This window comes from Cynara cardunculus (genome assembly GCF_001531365.2).
Source record: "Cynara cardunculus var. scolymus isolate 2C chromosome LG 8, CcrdV1, whole genome shotgun sequence".
Taxonomy (NCBI): domain Eukaryota; kingdom Viridiplantae; phylum Streptophyta; class Magnoliopsida; order Asterales; family Asteraceae; genus Cynara; species Cynara cardunculus.
In genome coordinates this window covers 25649556-25657010 of record NC_037535.1, presented here as the reverse complement: position 1 = coordinate 25657010, position 7455 = coordinate 25649556, and positions in this window count along the sequence as shown.

Sequence of the window (7455 nt, the reverse complement as noted above, 5' to 3'; positions counted from 1 at the left end):
TAGTGTACCCAGATCAATATCATTACTTTCAATTTGAGCTTTTTTGCAAGGGTTTTCAATAGGCGGAATACTAGATGCAGGGGTATTATCTACATTTATTGTTTCTTCGGGATCTTGAGAAGAAGAACTAGCATGCTTTCTTTTAAAAAACCCATGAATGGTAGGTTGAGTTTTCATCTTTATCTACATAGCARTTTTAGACTTTAGTGTTAGATTAATCACCTAAATCACCACATAAAGTCATAAATTTAGACCTAATAATCACCTAAATCAGTAAAGAACAAACCCATGACTGTTAAGTGTTAACCAAAGAAACAGTTAGAAACCAATGAACAAACCAGTGAACTAGTGAAGAGTGAACTGTTAAGGGCTTAAGGCTATTCCAATGGTACACCGTGTATTCACAGAATCACAAATCACAAGCCCTAACTTAACTCTACAGACTACTCAATCTGTCAATCTGTCATTAGCAATTTAGCAATTTAGCACCAAGCAGTAGCAATTTGTCATTAGCAATTTAGCACCAAACAGTTTAGCACCAAACATGCCCCTTGCATTTTTTCAATACAATTTAGCACCAAGCAATAGCACTAGCAATCTTTATCTAGCCATCTAGGTCTAGCAGTCAACTGGTCAAGCAGAAGCAGACAAGCAGTGAATGTGAAGCAGAAGCAAAGCAGTGAATGTGAATCAGAACAGGAAGTTGAACAACAACAGTCAACACTCAACACCTGAGAATGAGAGAAGCAGGGGCTTACTAGTTACTACCGTCGTCCGTCGATGACTCGCTGTCGTTCTTGCTGTCGCTGCTGCCTGCTGGTCGCTGGTCGTCGCTCCCGCCCCGCCTCCCTGACTGTCTTGCCAGTCGCCTCAGTCGCCTCTCCTGGTCGCTCGCTGCAGTGGTGGCCCGTCGGCCGTCAGTCCTTCACGGCGTCACCGTCGTCCTTCGCTCTCGGTTCGATTATCGCCCTGAGTAGTCGTCTCTCGGGAAGGGATTGGAGGGGAGGGGCCGATGGAAATTTTTGGTTTTCTCTAAGCTCAGCCTAAACTACTCACAGGTATTTGGGAAAAAAATCACAGGGGCCTGGGCCCCTATAGGCCCATATTGTGTTCCGCCCCTGTATACAATTACCAAACAATTATATTTCATTTTGCACAATATCATGAAGCCTCTTAATCATTCTGACCACTTAATCATTTTGCACCAAACCATTCAGCAATTGCCAAACAACCCTTATATTTGCTACAGAAATGGTCCATTAACGTTAGATGATGGACATTTTTTGTATTTTCATCTTTTTATTGTTTTTTTAACGAGTCCTTGTAATGTATGAATAACTTGTTAAAATATTTATTTACAAAAAAAAAAAAAAACCAACTCTATCTTCATGCCCTCCACCAAATTCTAACGAGGTTACAATCACATCACTATATCATTATTTTTATAGAAATTATATTGTTAAGCTAAAAATAAATTATATCGTTATTAGACCTAAATTAAATTATAATAAAAAAATTGAATTAAAAAAATTGTACAGAAAATTATAAATTACTTTGCTGTTACGACCACATCACTGTATCATTATTTTTATAAAAATTATATTGTATAATTTTTAAAAATCAAATCATTTTTTGTACAATTTGTTTAATTCAAAAAAAGTGAGTTTCTTATAAGTACTTTTTCCAATTGTAATTATTCTAAGAACCAACATTTTTTGCTTATAAGAACTTTGAATTAGAGATGCTCTAAATACTCATTCGTCCCAACATAAGTATCTAGATTACTATTTTAATTCATTCTAAAATTAGTCAACTTTCAAAAGTAAACATGGATGGACCTAGAGTAGAGCATATGGTGGCATGTGCCACCGTATTATTCCACCGTCGAAAGGTAAAAAATTTAGGTCCGTGAAAGGTGCAACCGTATTAATTTGTTGTGTGTCACCGTATGTATTTTGAAACTACAATGAGAATAAGTTTTATTTGGTAGAGTTGGTTTGCAAGACTTTTATTTCATCCCAGACCCAGGTTCAAATCCCGTTAGTGTCATTGTCACTGTTTGGAAGAAAAAAAAACTTTGTACATTTTTTTGATTAACCTAGATATCCAACCCGCTATGCTAGCCGACTAATCTCAGGACGACCACCTGCCTTGCAGATAGCCCAGAGTCACCGCATTTGAACCTCCATGGCCACAAGAGGATTTTTATTTCTCTTTGGATTTGAACCTGGTACCTCCTGGTACCTTTGATCTTTGGAGACAAGCTCAAACCAATCAGACACCACCCTTGTGGTTTCTGTACATTTGTTTCTTATAGTCAAATGCTGTCGCCGTTTGAAAAAAAAATTCTTATATTTTATTCTTATAGTCAAACGGTGTCACTGTTTGAAAAAAAAAAATTGGGTCTGTCCCTGAAAGTAAATATCCACTTTCCTATATTACACTTAATTATTATGAAGTGGATAACATTTCCATCTCTATAATTAAAAATAAAAACATGATTTTATTAATTAAAAAGTATAATGGTTACATATTTTTAAAACTCGTATCCTTTTTGTTGTGAACATTTGGAAAACCTCAACAACCAAAATGGCCTTTAAAATCCGGCCCTTCCTTTTTTGTCTTTTTACTTTTTTTTAGTTTCTTTATTCTATTTTAAAATTATGTTTCACCTTACAGTTTTTAAAGCAGGTGTGTACAACTTATATTAAAGACTCATGTGAGCCACGAGCAACTCAAGTCGGCAGTATCCCCCACGGGAATCATTGGAATTTGAGTTTTTGTGATATGTCCGACCTCCCATGCGTGTAAGGTCAAACATAAACTGCCTGATTGGTTTGAGCTTGACTCCAAATGTCAAAAGTACCTAGAGATTGTAGGTTCAAATCCAAGGAGGAATAAAAATCCACTTGTGGCCACGAAGGTTCAAATGCAGTGACTCCGGGCTATCTGGAAAACATGTGGTCATTATTGTATTAGTTGGTTCATATAGCGGGTTGGATATCCAGGTTAATCAAAAAAAAAAAATCAAGTAGAGATTCATGCATATCCTTGTTCCTTGGAAGCATTTTGGACGCATGAGGTCGCGAGAACACCCAGATGGGAAAAAACCACTTTTTCTACGGTTTTGCCATTTGGGGCTTCATTTTTTTCACTTTTCTTTTATTGTAGACGAATTTGGGGCAACCTTTAGAGCTTTTGGGACGTTTGTGGGAGTAAATAAAGGTGTGGGTTGGAGGTTTGATCTGTATTCATCAAGTTATTCATCAACTGAGCTAGAGATTTGCTTTCATCCTAATTTTTTTTTTATTAAAATCCATCATTATTAGTTTATTATGCGTCGAGAAAACCTCATATATGTCAAAAACATTTTTAATTGAGTTTTAAATATATCTATCATGATCTATTTTGTCTGTTTGGTAGATATTTGTTATATCAGTCCACTAGGTGCATTTGAAGAATTATTATTTTTTTGACAATTTTAAAATTAAGGTAGGTGACTATTGCGGTTTAAAAAGTCGACTATTTTATACGATGATTTTACGAAAATGATTATTTTCAACATGAATTTATGGAGAAAAGTAAAATAATAGCATTTTTATTGCTCCAATAGCTATGCTATCCTCAATACAAAAACAGAGAAAAGAGTAGAGAGATTGTAAAAAAAAATCATTTAAATTCAAAGAAATCTCTAAAACTTTATGGAGGAGAGAGAAATAATATTTTAATCAAAATAAATTTATTGAAATTAAATGTATAAGAGAGAAAAATAATAGTTAATACTAGAATTAATGAAATTTTTTTAAAGATTTTGGTTTTTATAATATATTATAGAAAAATTTAAATATAAATTAATAAATATCGGAGAATATATTCGGAGCGTTTGGTATGAAATTGTATGGAAATTGGTTAGAAGTCCAAAGTCAAGAGGAAATTCATGGAAAATGAGAGTGATTTGAAAGTCAAAGCAAAAGCGGTCATCACTCTCATCTTGTGGGCCCTCCATTTACTGGTTTTTTTCTAAATAAAATACAAATTAAAAATATCATAAAATATTTAAAAAAATATATTAATATTACCATCAAATTAACTTTTTTTTTAAAGTTAATATTTTTTATATAATTTATTTAATTTTTATTACGTTTAAAAACAAGGTATTTTATTTTTTGTTTAATAATATAATTTTTTATAGAGATAATAATTAAATATTTATTATAATTCAATAATTATTCTAATTATACTTTATATTTTTTATATTTATAATGAAATATTTATCTTGTATTTGATTATGTTTATCTGCAATTAGTTACACGAATTGAGATATGAAAATTTAATAAGTTATATTTATTATAATATTATGTATCAATAAATAATACTTTATAAATAAAAGATGGTTTATTGATAATGATACATATAATCTAGTGTATGAAACGAACTCAATAATTCATTCATATCTCGTCACATTTTTTTACAATTTTTTTGTAAATTAATTAATTAATAAAGATAAATTGTATGTAAAAACAAAGTACTTTAACTTAATTCTTATTTTGGGTAATTTATTTTCCAAACTTTCATTTTGGTACATAAGATATAAAGTTTTAAACATTTAAATATTCGGATAACCGGTTGAAGACCAATTTTAGATTAAAATTTTTTTATCTCACTCACCATGTCAGTAAATAATACTGAGTTGGATAGCACATCACTTGTCACATCAATATGATACCGGTTAATGCTTCGACCCGTTACTCGTTTACTTAAATATTTAAAACATTGCATCTTAAGTACCAAAATAAAAGTTTTGAAATTACATTACTAAAAATAAAAATCAAATTAAAATACGTCATTTTTATGCAATTTATCTATTAATAAAATACATTTAAGAACATATTAAAAATAAAATTAACATATCACAATCGATAATAATTTGAAAATGAGGAAAAGAGATGTTACCGGTCGCACTGCGATAATGCAGTCGATGCTTTCACTCCACCACTATCCATTTTCTTTAAAAGCTATAAACATTTTTACTTTACTTTACTTTTTATTTAAAGTTAACTATAAATTTGTTAAAAATTACAGAGTCGTCTGCTTGTTTATATTTTAATAGTTTCAAACATAATGTTTAAATTAATAAGAGGTGAATCTTGTTTGAAAAAGAAAAAGTTTGTTTCTTAATAATTATAAAACCCTTAGAATGATTTTGTGTATAGGGTCTCCCTCGTTCAGCATCCTAATTTCATTATGAATAATTACTAAACAACCATATTTCATGTTGCATTGTATCATAAGAGCCACTTTATCATTCTGACCATTCAATCATCTTGCATCAAACCGTTAAGAAACTACCAAACCACCCCTAGATTTTTTTTATTGAATTTTAAAATCACAAGGTGATTACTGTGATTTACATAAATGTTTGGATTTAGTCAATTCTTTCAACAACCGTTAAATAAGGATGATTTTTGTTATTTATTAATTTATTGTCTTTTACCTAATCAAAATCGATTTATGATTTTGGTTCATGTGTTTTTAATTGGACAAAAAATCGATAAATTGATCAAAAATTATTTATTTAACATAATTTTTAATGGTTTTTAAAATGTTTTTACAAACAACGATAACCATCTTATAATTTTGAAATTACAGGAATGAGAAGTTTTATTCTTGACAAACCATATGAACCAAATTTATAGTCTATTTTAGGGTAAATTGCATGAAAAAGTAACGTATTTCAATTTGACTCATATTTTGCGTAACGTATTTTTGAAAACCTTCATTTTGATATCTAAGATTTAAATTTTTAAACATTTAAGTACCCGGGTAAACGGCTGAAGACTAATTTTAGATTATAAAAACTAATTTTAGATTAAAAAAATTCATGTCACTAACCACGTCAGCAAATAATATTGAGTTGGATACCACATCGCTCGTCACATCAGCATGATAACCGGTTAATACTTCAACCTGTTATCTGGGTACTTAAATGTTAAAATCTTACATCTTAGATAACAAAATGAAAGTTTTAAAAGTATATTATCAAAATATAAATAAAGTTAAAATACGTTAATTTTTCATACAATTTGTATTAACTTGAGCATAAAACTTTAATAATTTCAATAAAAGTCCAAAAAAGTACTATATACAATCATGTTCACACAAATAAACTACAAATGGTTACCACACAAAGTGTTGGAAGTTTGTTGGGTGTGAACTATCAACTCGTGATTTTGTTTAAACTAAATATCATAATTTATTTTTATTCACTTTATTAATTTTTAATTCCAATCTACCGATTAATTTATAATTCACGTTATAAAAAAAATAAATGGGTATAACTACATGCATCATAACACTCATTGATGTATATTGTAATTGCAAGAGTCATGCCTGATTCAAGAAACAGTAAGATACAATAATCAAAAGCAAACCTAACCCACAATCAAGAGAAAAAAATGCATGAAAAAAACAAACACACCAATAAACGAAGAAACCAACCGATAAATTTAATAAACAGTAAAGATGTCTATTGATAACTCTCATTTTGTTAGAGTTATTTGTTGTTCTATACCCCTATTTTATTGTATCTTTGGTACCCATTTTGCTCATATTCTATTTTTTGGTTCAAAATATGTTAAGAGGTGATGAAAGGTTAAGAATTTAATTATTGTCTAAAAAACTCTTTATTGTTGGTAAAATTGGCATCTAGTTGGATTTGAACAAAATTATGATATTCATATTCTTGGGTATTATTGAGATTTAATGCTAAGTTCAAATCTAATTACTTGGTTGCATGAAAGATTGAACCTAGTTGGGATGATGAGACTTGGATGAGTTCATATTGTACCATGATGTAATGGCTTTTCCATCACATTTATTGGTTGTACCTTCACCCTTTTGCAACATTTCAAGAGGAGGTGACTTGATGAAGATTGAAGAAGACATGTGGTGATGGGTGATCATTACCCATTGGACAAAGTGTTTGGGTCCCACCTTTCCCCTATATATTTGAGGCATCTCCAATCCATCTAAAACATCAACTTTTCCAACACCAACTTTTCCACCAGCACCTTGGAGCATYTTCTTTAAAGCTTTGTAGCATTAGAACTAGTTTATATTCAGTTTGTAATTTAAATTTCGTAACTTAGCTGTTATTCTCGCCACTCCATTGTGTGCCCTCTGTGGGCACCAGTAARTATTTAATTTCAGTTCAAGTATTTCTTATGCAGTTTTCTTCTTCTATTTCTGTTATGTTTTCTAATTTCATTATGAGCTAAGCACCCCCTTGGGTGTGGGTGTGGGTGTGGGTGTGGGTGTGAGTCAAGCTTAAGGATTTAAGGGCACACTTGGGTGTTGCCATTTTTATTGATTCTTAAGCTTGGTCATTTAAGTCAGGACGTAAACTCAACGCGGATAAGCCGATCACTTTGAAGTGTTAATATTAGATCCTTGATC